General features: G+C 44.8%; 1 protein-coding gene across 4 annotated transcripts in view; it reads right to left on the minus strand.

Moving 5' to 3' along the window:
* The window catches only part of LOC149180987 (uncharacterized), a 335201-nt gene that overhangs the window by 241824 nt on the left and 80367 nt on the right, over nt 1-13010 (minus strand). The gene's annotated exons all lie outside the window — the stretch shown is intronic.

Raw genomic sequence — 13010 nt, forward strand, 5'->3', positions numbered from 1 at the left:
TCCCTTCCCAAATAAGGAGATTAACATCTCTCACCAAACACAAATCCACACACACTGCACAAAACTACTATTAACAATTAAAAATTCTCAAATATCTCCATATTGAATTATTGATTCCAAACTGGATCAACTAGAAGAATCCTAGAGAAGGGAGATGCGATTGACTAGAAAATGTATTATCAACTTGACTCACAAATCTGGGAGATGCGCTAGAAATCTTTGACTAGCGCATCTACTATATTGGTTTGACTACATATGTTGACAACTAGAATAGGAGATTGACTATATTCTATGAGAGACATGGATTGGATTAGCAATAGCCTTGTCACTTATATTATGCCACAATTAGACATATGTCATCAAGGAGGAAATGTCTATGTGGCATTCGATGATCAACAAAAGTCAACTAGACAGTGGGCATTGATTATTAAAGGGGAGTCAAACTGTTTCATAACTAAAGCGCAAGAGCTACTAAACAGATCTGACTGACTCTTCGAGATGGGTTATAAAAGGTAGGCTGCAGGATGGAGAGGAGTTGGATGAACTGGAAAGAGATTGGACAATCTCATTATAGAAGTCAATTGAAGAATCACAACAAACTTAGAGAGTGATCACATTCAAAAGTGTTAAATTTAGGTATGTTCTATTCATAGTGCAATTTACTTCAATTTTTCATATTAGCCCAATGTCAAAATTCAGATTAGCAATCACATCAGCATGATAGTAAAGTGCAGATAGAACATAAACATACACAGCAGAAGACAAGCCAAGACAAGAGGACACAAGATGTGGTACCAGCCAGGGACAAACCCCAATGTGGAGAAAGTTAGAAACCCTTGATCAATTTTTCTTATATTCTTCAATAGTTCAGCAGAGAGAGATAGTACAAATATACAAATCTGAGATTTTGTTACAGCAGTAGAAAACCCTTGACCAGAGAAGTCAATGCTGGTCAAACTGGACAGACTCTTTCATCCAAGTATCATCAACAGGAAGCTCATCACACAGAGTCAAACATAGTCAAGCCTTGACTCAATATAATTCCCAGAATGCTGTAGTCTTCTTGCTGCATAAGCTGTCCCTGTTTCATAAGATAGGACATCATCCTTCATTCTCCATATGGTCAATAAGGCAGGCCTTCTAAGGCTGTGATGAACCAAGTAGAGACTCCATCACTGCACCGCTGTCCAGGTCTCATTGGCAATCCTGAGAACAGCCTTTGTTGCTAGGTATGGCCTGCGGCCTAGCCGAGCAACAAGTTAGGCCTCCAGTCCTTTATCAAACAGCATCCAAGCACCATCAACGCAGCAATAATTTATCCTATAAGAACTTGACTCTGCTGTCAGCCCTTTCCAACATCCAACTGTTTACATAAGCTGATCTAGGGCAGATTTCTTCAACGCACTCCTTCATTATGTAACAGTGGCTTACCAACCTTGCACACAGTCCTTAAGGCATGTCTTAAATGTCTTCAATGATCATGCTGTCACCTACAGCAATCCAAATTTATATGATGTCCTTTCCGACCTCCTTATACTGTGAATAAGTGCCATCTTTTGCTGCGGATAAGGAGTCTCTTTCATGACAGCAAATAGGAGCCTTCACAGGACTACGAATGGGCCTCTTAACAGCAGATTAGGGCTGCATAATAAGGACCTTTGGGACAGCGGATTATGGCCACCTTCATACTGCGTACTAGTACTCTTGACAGCTACAGGTCTCCTTTTTCACTGCAGCCAGACCTCCTTGTAAGACATGACTGCAGCTAGGCATCATTGTGACAGCGGCTAGATCCTTAGATGATGGTGGCTAGATCCTTCCCTTGGACTGCGTATAAGTCTCCCCCATGACTATGGCTTGATCTCATTAGGGCAGCATACAGGTCTCTCCTCCATGGCAGCGTATAAGACTCCTCCATGACTGCGTCTAGATCTCATTAGGGCAGCATAGAAGCCTTCTCCATGGTAGCGTATAAGACTCCTCCATGACTGAAGCTTGATCTTCATTAGGGCAGCGTAGAGGTCTCTCCTTAGGTCTGCAATTAGGGCTCCTTCCTTCACTACGTCTTGGGCTTCTCCCTCTAGATCTCTCTAGCCACCAAAACCCAAACGAGTGGAGAGAGATCTTAGGAAAAGTGTGTACAAAATGACTTGAGGACCTCTTCAATTTATAATAAAATGTCGAGGGTAATTTGGTTGCTGACCAACCTCAACGAATTGTCACATAACACAAATAAATTCATATCTCCATGAATACATGTTGAAATCGGATGATCTTTAGATCAATCCTACACCTCTCAACGAGAGGAATCCAAGAAAAATATCAGTTGCCATAAATAAGAATACCTGCATGGAGTTTGGCCCTAGTTGCCAATTTTAACACTCCCTCTCAATGTTACTTGGGAGCGGGAGCGAAAGCGGGGATTGGGAGCGAAAACAGGAGCGGGAGCGACATTTTCAGAAGCTCCCGGTTTGGGAGCGAACCCCGGAGCGATTTTTTAAAATATATATATATATATATATATATATATATATATAGATATTATATTTTTTTATTTTTGATACATATATGTCAACAAAAACATGTAGAATGATGAATTAGATATAAAAAACAATAAAAAACATAGATTGATCATTGAACCATATCACATCAATCATCTAGAAGTTATAATCTTCATCAACCATGTCCACAAGTTAGTAAAATACATATTACAACTGCAACATGTTGAGTCTCGTGAATCATGATTCATCAAATTCAATCTTAAAGTTTCAACTTCAAGCTTTCAAAATTGAAAATTCAATATATAACATTTATCATCATTGATCACCAAAGTTGTACTTGTAAGCTAAGTTTAACCATTACAAGAAATAATATCTTAGATATTTCTAAGTCCTAACTTCTAACTATTAACATGAAATGAAATGTTATAAAATGAAACATGAATAATGAAATGAAATGAAACAACTTTAGTCTTTCACGAAGCATCATATTCATAATCACAATCATTACCAATGAGTTATAATTGCCAACTTCAAACTTCAAATTTTCATTGTCACAGTCATATATTGTTTACAAAAAATATCATTATGATATGAAAGAGTCAAGAGTCAAGAGTCAAGGACTCAAGACTCAACAGTTATGAAAACTAATAGAAACTAGAAAAGACAAGTAAACTATAAATCTACATGTGGCCCTTGCCAAAAGAGTCTCTAGGAGTATAAGCAGGTCGTGGTGGTCTTTTAGGAGTCTCCCGCACAAACCGACGACCAGAACTAGAAGCCACATGCCCTCCACGTGAGGGTGTAGATGGAGGTGCGACAGCAAAGGAACAAGACTCGGAACTCGAGCACTGCTACTGGATGGTGGAGGTGGAGGTGGCATGGCTGCTGCAGCTGCTTCATCTTCATCCCTTATAAGTTCCTCTTCCAGTTCTTCAAGATGCACTATACCATCCTCCAAATTGTCATCCTCTGGGTGATTGTCCCAAATTTTATATGTGGGATCCTCATAAGCCCGATCACAGTAATGACTCAACAACCTCAAGTTTTAGCGCACATAAACCAAGCTTTCTGCTCGGTTTTCATTGAGTCTGTTTCTTTTCACATTGCGTATGAAGCTGTAGGTGCTCCAACACCTCTCTACAGAAGAAGTATTCACAACTTGTGATAGAACTTTTTTTGCCAATTTTGGCAAAAGCCCATGGCCACCATATGTTTCCCACCATGTGAGAGCATCAAATCTGTCTCTGTCTTCCATTGCATGGAAGGTACCAAACAAACCAGTGCCACTGAAGTATTTGCCTATTTCAAGGTGCACAGCTGCACATTCCTCCCTGTCAGGTATCAACTTTTCTAATGCTTGCAAATATCCACTAGTTATCTCTGCATCTAAATGGGGTTTGGTCCTAATCCCACCCCCTGGTGCAGGTTGGCCCAACCAAGATGTAGAGTAGTATTTTGGCGTAAGGATATACGCCAAGCAATGTAGTGGAAGATTAAGTTTATTCCACCATTCACACACAATCATGAATCAGTTTGTACAAGTCGGGATCTCTGTTATGAACAATATCTTTTATTTGCCCCAACATGGTATCCATTTGCTCATACACCTCGCCAATCACTGGTTTATCTGTACCTGCAAACCGAATCATGTGATAAATGGGCTTGGTGAAATCCAATACTTGCCTCACACTTGTCCAAAACTGACCATCAAGAGCGGCCTCCTCCACCAGTTCAAAACCTTGCCTGTTAGCTGCATTTGTAGCCCTTTCCTTTAATACCTGCCAATGTGGACTTGATACCATGCTAGCCAATGACTCTCTTACCTTCAAAAGGTGCCTGAAGGTGAGGTAATAGCTATCAAATCTGGTCTTCACAATCTTCAACAACTCTAATCTCGAGTGACTGCGCAAAAGGCCATGGGTATTGTTATGATTTGTAATAAATTTTATCATTTGTTTGCCTTTCTTGTACAAATCACCAATCCATTTGTATTGTGCATTTTTGCTCTTGACAACATCATGCATCAGAAGGTTCAATGTGTGAACCAAACATCCAGACCAAAATATGTTGGGGTATTTATCCTCAATAATTACTCCCGCTGCCTTACAATTAGGAGCGTTATTAGTGATGACTTAGATGACATTGTATGGCCCAATACGGTCAATTGTTTCAAGTAATGCTTCTACAATGTTGATGGCGGTCCTGAACTTGTCTGAGTAATCATGTGCAGTTAGAAAGACAGCACCACTAACAGACACAGCAAGAACACTTATCAATGGCTTGCCTTTTACATTTGTCCATCCATCAGATACAATGGACACCCCATGGTCAGTCCAAGAACTTGTCATTCTATTCAAAGAATGTGATATTTTTTCTTTTTCATGATCAAGTCCAACGGTTCTTGCCTTGTCATATCCAGAGCTCTTGTATCCTTTAGGGGCATCATTTATGGCAGAAACCATTTCGTGCCAATAAGGTGAGCGAAGAAAATTGAATGGTATCCCACATGCATAGAGAAACCTGTAAACCTTTGAATCCACATCATTCCTACACCCCTCATCAAGAGTTCTACGCCTTAAAGTTGATGACCATGTGCCTCCATATCCATTGCCTTGGGAGGATGCTGAAGGAGTTCTTTGTGCTTGTGATTGTGAGCTTGGTTCAAAGAAACCCCTTGATTTTTTTTATTTGTATTGGGCTTCCTCCTCTTCCCTTATGCATTTGGCTCTATCTGCTGCTGACACCGTTGGACAAGTTTTGATTCCTATTTGTTTGTCTCCATCCCATGGCCTTTTCCCGCAGAGGTGTTTTCTGGCAAGGGTGTATAAACGTGTGCAATCATTGTTGCAATGGGGGCAATGAAATTTAGTAGTTCTACCCCCTCTCCCTGCTTCAAGCCTGTTAACATATTTCCACAATGGGGTTTGGTCTAGTTTAGTTTTTTGAGAGTCATGTTCACCCTCCTCCAGCTCCTCATCAGGGTTTTCATCAAATCCACTTTCTCCAGCGTCTTCATCCCCCTCTTCATTTTGGCCCCTCCGTTTCCTACTCTCCAGCACCATAATAACCATAAAAGGGACCAAGAAGAGGAAAATGCCAAGAAATATAGCCAGATCCATGATGTTTGATATTTGTAGGCTTTTGAATCTGCAAATTAATTTAATTTATTAATTTAATTTAAATTCATAATTTTTTTACTAAATTAAATTAATAAACTAAATTAAACTAACTAAATTACTAAGTTACTTACCTCTTTGCAGGCTTGCTCCTTGCTCCTCGGCGCTTGCTCCTCACTTCTCCTCGCTCCTTTGCTCTTGCTCTCCAGCTTCTACTCAACTCATTCAAGTGATAATGAGATTTTTTTTGCCCCATTGTGTTTTTAAAACATAATTTTTTTTTTAATTTGATTTTTTTTTTGGCGTCCACGATTTTTTTTTCCGCCGGATCACTCCCGTCGTCGGTCGAATCGCTCCCGAAGCGAAAATTTAATGCTTGGGAGCGATCGCTCCCGATTTTGGCAGGGAGCGGAAATTTTTTTATTGGGAACGCGCTCCCAAGCCACTCCCGCCGAGAGCGAGGATTGGGAGTGGGTTCGAAAGGGGGGAGAGCGCTCCCCCGCAACTCTGCTCCCTCTCAACTAGGGAGAACTCCATCTGCTAATCCATCTGCCAGACTGTACTATTCCTGCCATCAACGCAATGCCTTGCACTGCTATGCTCTTCTTCGCTCTGCTCTGCTGAACTTTGAAGAAGAAGAAGTGATCGAGAATGTATCATACCATTCTTTACTGACCCGAAGTCAGTCCCATATAAAGAGAGTGTCTCATACCACTCTTACCGATCCGAAATCAGTTCCAAATAAAGAGAGTGTATCATACCACTCTTACTAATCCGAAATCAGTTCCAAATAAAGAGGTTGTATCATACCACTCTTACTTATCCGAAATCAGTTCCAGTTGATCCTAGATCATTATCATCCTAGCATAGGGAGTACGGTAGTACACGATGTGTCCATCGGTAGTACTTTGGTCCCTATCCTCATTTCTCTGCTTATTGGCCAGATGAGAGGTACTTCCCATGAGTCCCAGACTGCATGGGCAGGATGTCTAAGTAGGAGAATGATGAACCACTCATCCTGCCTACATGTCGCCATGGAGTATCCCAGGGGAAGGCTGAACCACTCACCCTATAGACAACAAATCACTAGGGGAAGGTTGAACCACTCACCCTATGATTCTCTCAGCAAGAGAAGGATGAACCACTCATCCTACCTACATAGCAAACCACTAGGGGAAGGTTGAACCACTCACCCTATGGTTGCTCATCGTTCCAAGAAGTACCCCATGCCCCCCGGAGCTCCCAAAGCTCAATATCCATATCATACGGGACCCTCAGGAGAGGGTCTCTCTAAGACTCCTAGTCGTTTTCGAAAAGTCAAGAATTTGACCTTTCCCAAGGGCTTCGTCAGAATATCGATGATCTACACATTAGTCCCAACACAAAGGAGCCTTCTTGCTCCTTGTTGTACCATATCCCAGATGAAGTGGTACCTGATGTCTAAAAGCTTGGAGCGATCATACAATACGGGATTCCTCTGTTGATTTGGGGTAGCATCGAATGTGCTCTAGCCATGACTATTGGTGGAGAGGCTAAAGCACATGAGATCTCTAAGATGTAATATCCCTAACCCGGAATATTCCTCAAACCCCAGCAAAACTCCAACCAAATACGTGCAAATGATATAATAACCCCATAAAAATGACAAAATAACTATGGCACAGCATATAATAACGTAAACAGGAAATATAAGTAGATACTCAAGAAATGCAGCGTAAAATGCTAAGCCATTTTATTATACTGAGCAATAAGATAAGTACACGAGGTGATCAGAAAAATGGCACCTCGACTTGCACAAGGCAAGTGAAGAAATACTCTCAGAATAACAAAGAATGCCTCTCTGCGTGGATGTTGCTGCTGTGTTGCTGCTGCTGCTAGAAAACAAATGATGATTTGGGGCTGCTGCCCTCCTCAGAAAAAGCTGAAACTCTGGATTCGGGCTCTACTCAAGAAACCCAGAAAAACCCAGAAAGCTTTCCTGAAATGGCCGATCCCCGAAAAACACCCCCTTGGAGTTCTGCGCAGTTCCTCAATGCCCTGCGCTGCCACTGAAGAAACCCCTCTAAACTCTGCCTGAAACCCTGCCAAAAATCCTCCAATGAGACAAGAGCTAGACCCCTGCTCAATCACCCAGCATAAATCCACCTGCAAACCCCAATCCAACACTGCAACCAAAAAGAACTGCATCCCTCTCCAGGTGTTGCGCAATCCTCCAAAACGCTAATGAAACTGCTGCTGAAATGCTGATAAACTACTGCTGAAATACAGATGGAAATACCTTGCCCGAGCAGGCACTCGAAGTCCCCCGGGGCTAAGGGTGAGATCTCTGAACGGAGACACTCAATGCACTAAACAATGTTGCAGACTAGCTAAACAGCCAGCGTGCTCAGAAGTCGAAACGACTAGCTCAAAATGCACATAACTAAATGATCCAAAATGAGGGGGCTCCTCTCTATTTTATAGCCTCTGCCTCTCACAATCCCTAGGCTCACCTCCTCCTGCGTGATTCCCCTCTTGCCATGTGTTCTTCCCTCCTGCGCAGTCCCTCCATGTGTCTGCGTGGGCCCCATTTCTGCGTCCCCCTTTGGCCCCCTTGGCTCCTCCTTAAGTCACAATGTTGTGCTACTAGGAAGTGACTTTTTATTCTTAAAGTGAGTTATGTCCCCCGTCCTCACTTTTTTATTTATAAATAACTATAGAAGGCAAAAATTGGGCAAAATCGAATATTCCAATTAGCCATGGCTAATTAGGAATATTACAGTCTCCCCCGGCAAAATGTTGCTTGCCCTCAAACAACTAAAGTGATGGATGCTGCAAGATCTTCTCACTCTCCCAAGTGGCATCCTCATCCGGCAAATTCTTCCACCTCACCAAGAATTCCTGGACTGTCCTACTCCGCAGCTGCCTCTCCATGGTATCAATGATAGCCTCCGGCTGCAATACCAAATGCCCCTCGTCATCCATGGGTGGTAGCTCATCTGTCACTCTCACCTGCTGCCCCAATGCCTTCTTTAGGCATGATACATGAAAAATGTTATGAATCTTGTTGCCTTGGGGCAGCTCCAACTCATATGCAACCTGTCTAATCCTGTGTATCACCCTGTATGGCCCATAAAAGTGGGGCTTGAGCTTCTCAGCCCCCTTCTGCTTCAGTGACAACTATCTGTATGGCTGTAATCGTAGGTAGACCACGTCCCCTACCTCAAACTGCCTCTCCACCCAACCCCTGTCGGCATACAGCTTCTGCTGGTTCTGGGCTATAGCCATGTTATCCTTGAGAGCTCGAAGGATATCCTGACTCTCTTGGATCCAAATCTTGGCTCGAGGAGCCCTGCTATCACCAAACATCACGTCAACAAAAGATAAAGGATGATACCCATATAAGGCATAAAATGGTGACATACCAATGGACATGTGATGTGAAGTATTGTAGCAGTACTCCCCCAGATGCAACCACCTCAACCATGCTCGTTGCTGCCCACTGACATAGTTACGCAAGTAGCCCTCTAGCCACTTGTTAACTATCTCTGTCTGTCCATCCGTCTGTGGGTGATAACTGGTACTCGGTGTCAACTCCGTCCCCACCAACTGGAAAATCTCCTGCCAAAACCCACCCATGAAACGGCTGTCCCTATCACTGACGATGGTCTTAGGAAGACCATGTAGCCTGAAGATCTCTTTGAAGAACAACTCGGCCACCTGTGCTGCTGTATAGTGTGCGGATATGGCAAAAAAATGTGCGTACTTTGTCAGTCGATCAACGACGACAAAGATACAATCCTTGCCCTGTACCATGGGCAACCCTATGATGAAGTCCATCGAAATACTCTCCCATTTCCCCTCCGAAATGGGAAGAGGCTGCAATAATCCCGTGGGATGGCTCATCTCTCCCTTGTTTCTCTGGCAAACATCGCACTCCCGGATGTGCTGGAGTACGTCCTCCTTGAGGCCCTTCCATGAGAACCTCTCCCTAATGGCCCTATAGGTTTTGGTAAACCCCTGATGTCCTACCAATGGTGAATCATGAGATGCCTAAAGTATCTTCTTCTTGAGCTGAGACCCCTCAGTCAAGAAGATCCGGTCCCTGTAATAGATGATCTCATCGACCACCCTGTACCTATCATTTGCTACCTGACCATCCAAAACCTCACATGCAAACCTGTCCTTGGAGTACTCTACTAAGAGTCGAGCCCTCCAGTCTGTATCCAAGCTCATAAGAGACAACGTGGCTGGTCTACGTGAAAAGGCATCTGCTACCACGTTGTTCTTACCCTTGACATACTCAATGTCAAAGTCATACGCTTGGATCTTGCTGATCCACTTCTGCTGCCTCTCTTGTAGTTGCTTCTGCTCCAAAAAGAACTTGAGGCTGTTGTGATCAGTCCTCACCCTAAACCTGTTACCCACCAAATATTGTCGGTACTTAGCCAATGCATGCATGATGGCCAGCATCTCCTTGTCGTATATGGAATACAACCTCTCATGGGGAAGGAGCTTCCGGCTCTCAAAGGCTATAGCGTGACCTCCCTGCATTAATACTGCACCGATCCCCTCTCCCAATGCATCACACTCCAAAACAAATGGCTGCGTAAAATCTAGCAATGCAAGCACTGGGCAGCTGCTCATAACCTCCTTGAGCCTGTCAAAGGCTCGCTACGCTGTATCCGACCAACTGAATGCCCCCTTCCTCGTCAAATCTGTCAGGGGTGCAGCAAGCTACGAGAAACCCTTGACAAACTTCCAGTAGTAAGTACAAATTCCAATGAATCCTCTAAGTTTCGTCACGTTTCTCGGCTCCGGCCATTCTCTGATGGCCCTGATCTTCTCCTCGTGGACCCTCACTCCGTCCACTCCTATGATGTGTCCCAGATACAACATCTCCGTCAACCCAAACTCACACTTGGAGAGTTTGGCATAGAACTGCTGCTCCTGTAAGATACGCAATACCGTCTCAATGTGCTGGAGATGCTCCTCCCAAATCCTGTTGTAAATGAGAATGTCATGGAAGAATACCAATACAAACTTCCTCAAGTGACTACGGAAGATGTGATTCATGCAGGACTAAAATGTAGCAGGGGCGTTGGTTAGCCCAAAAGGCATCACCAAGAACTCAAAGTGCCCATAGTGACACCTGAAGGCGGTCTTGGGAATGTCCTGCTCCCTCACGCGAATCTGATGGTACCCAGATCTCAAATCAATCTTTGAGAAGAATCGTGCTCCCCTCAATTCGTCCATCAACTCATCAATCCTGGGTATGGGGTACCTATTCTTCAGGGTTTTCTTGTTCAGGGCCCTATAGTCAATGCACATCCTCAATGTACCATCCTTCTTCTTCACCAACACTACAGAAGAAGCAAAAGGATTCGTGCTCGGTCGAATGTGCCCAAGAGCCCGCAACTCCTGGATAGCCCGCTCAATCTCATCCCGATAGGCCTTGGGGTGCCTATAGGAGGTGGTGATCACTGCCTATATGCCCTGCTCAAGCTCGATGGTGTGCTCAAACCCCCGATCTGGTGGCTGTCCTGGTGGAATCTCCCCAAACACTATGGCATATCGATCAAGGAGGGACTGAATCTCTGGATGTATCGTCTGTCCTGTAGTCCCTGCCTCTGATGCCCGCAGCTCCACTACCCACTCTATGTCTCCCTTCCGGAAGACTGCCTCCATCCGATGAGTCGAAACAGTCTGAGGCGGATATCTGTGTTGTCCCTGTATCTTCTCATGCCTCCCTGCCTTCTCATCATCCCACTCCATCTCTAGGGTCTTCCAATCCATCGTGACCTTCCCTAGAGTAATAAGCCACTGAACACCCAATATCATGTTGGTGTCGGAATATCGACCACGAAAAAGTGGTCAGTCAATGTGTAGGTGCCCATCGTCACTGAAAGCTCTGGAACATAGCGGGCACACGTCATGGTCTGATCTCCTGGAACCAATACTGAAAACCCATCGAAGCTCTCTGTCTGCATACCTCTTCGCTCAACCATCTGTGCATCGATGAAGTTGTGGGTTGCCCCATTGTCAACCAAAACTGATACGCGTTGGCCACATACTGTCCCTCGTACACGTAGCGTCAGATACTTGGGAACTTCTCGCAACACTGCAACGGCCCCTCCGGTGGGTGCAAAAGATGCACCACCTGCTGCTGGTGGTGGAGGTGGCAAAGGTCCCTGTATGGCATGGCTATCTCCTGCCTCCACATCCTCCTCGTCATCTTCTTCTCCACTGCTCTCGGAGAAGGCCTCAATAAAATGTGCTTTGCCAGCAACACATCTAGGTCCTGGTGCCCATGGCTCCTGACACGTGAAGCACAACCACTTCTTCTTCAACGCCCTCCTGTCATCATCGTCAAGTTGTACTCGTCCTGGATTCCCCTTTGGAGGTGGAATCCTCACATCCTTTCCCTTAGACTGAAAAGTCTGTCTCTGGGGGTAAGGTGTCTGGATCCTGGGTAAGACATCCTGTAAGTCTTGGGTCCTGTTGATAGCGTCCTGGAGTGTGGCTAGTCTAGTGGATCGGACTAAACCCCTAAGTGGCTCTGCTAACCCCTCAACATACATATAGACCCTCCGTGTTGTGGATAGGTCTGCACCATCACAGAGACCCTCAAGAAATCTGCAATGTAGGTCTCTGGGCTCCTTGTCTGTTTGAGCCTTGTCAGCTCAACAAAACGCTGCTCCGGATCCCTCCGATCAAATCGCTCCATCAGTCCCCTGGTAAACTCGGCATATGTCATCACTGTGGAGTGCCCTAGTGTAGCCATCCCATGAAACTACCAATCCTGGGCCTCACCATCCAAATGCAATGTTGCCAGCTTGATGGCCTTTGTCTCCGACATCTGGTTAAGCTGGAAATAAATGTCCAGCTTCTCCACCCAAGATTTTGTTGAACTGTTTGATAAACCATCAAACGTAGGCAAGTGGAATCTACTCGCTGCACGGTGGGTGTCACCATCATGGTAATGCCGATACCCTCTGTGATGGTCGCGGGGTCTACTATCCCGCTGGAGCTGAACAAAATCTCTGAATGAGAGGGCTTCCCTGAACTCCTGCCCATAGGCCTGGTACTCTGCAAAATAATCGCCCATATGTCCGGGCTCTACCTCCTGTTGGGCTACGGCCCCCGTGTTGGCTCCTAAGAAAGTGGGCATGGTAGAGCGTGTAGGGGCATGTGAGGCCACCTACTGCGCAGTATCACTTTGCTCTGGCAAATGGTGGGATGCACCTAATCCCTCACCAACCTGGAAAACCCGTGGGCTCTCACGCTGTCTAGCCTCTACTGCCGTGAATCTCTGCCCCATCACCTCAATCTGTCTCGACAAATCCTGCACTGATTTGAGGAGCATATTTGCAAATCTCTTCCCGTCCTCGTCTGCCATCTGATCCTTCTGCTC

This window comes from Pinus tabuliformis, chromosome 3_2 (assembly GCF_031772625.1).
Source record: "Pinus tabuliformis cultivar Carrire ecotype Pingquan chromosome 3_2, CPIR1, whole genome shotgun sequence".
Lineage (NCBI taxonomy): Eukaryota > Viridiplantae > Streptophyta > Pinopsida > Pinales > Pinaceae > Pinus > Pinus tabuliformis.